This window comes from Orycteropus afer, unplaced genomic scaffold (genome assembly GCF_000298275.1).
Source record: "Orycteropus afer afer isolate SDZICR_OR568_19922 unplaced genomic scaffold, OryAfe1.0 scaffold02016, whole genome shotgun sequence".
Taxonomy (NCBI): Eukaryota; Metazoa; Chordata; class Mammalia; order Tubulidentata; family Orycteropodidae; genus Orycteropus; species Orycteropus afer.
Window position 1 is genome coordinate 32271 of NW_006923603.1, and position 526 is coordinate 32796.

Sequence of the window (526 nt, forward strand, 5' to 3'; positions counted from 1 at the left end):
TATCAAAGTCTTCCTTTCTGCTATTAAAGTTTAGGAGATTTCTAAGTGGAACGTGTACTTTTATCACACACTATTCTTACATTGTACACACACTATAGTCTCTCATGATTTACTGTAATACAACATACACGTTTTCTGTGACCTTTCTAGTATCACTTCTTTTGAACATGTTATCAGGAGATGCCAGTCCTTGGAGAAAGACATTATGCAGTCAAGTACAAAGGTCAGCAGAAATAAAGAAGAAGACCCTCAATAATATGGATTGACACAGTGGCTGCAACAACGGGCTCAAATATAACAACAGTATTGCGAATGGCGCCAGACTGGGCAGTGTACAACAGTACATGTACAACAGTACATAGATTTGTTTTGAGAAGGAACTGACTTGATAATACCTAACAACAACAATTTCTACATATTTATTTTCTTTCTTGCTCAATTAAGTTGATAGTTGTCAGCTTTCTTTCTTAGTACTTCTTTACCTCCTAACATATTCACTTTCTAAGAATTTTCTTTATCTTCTAAT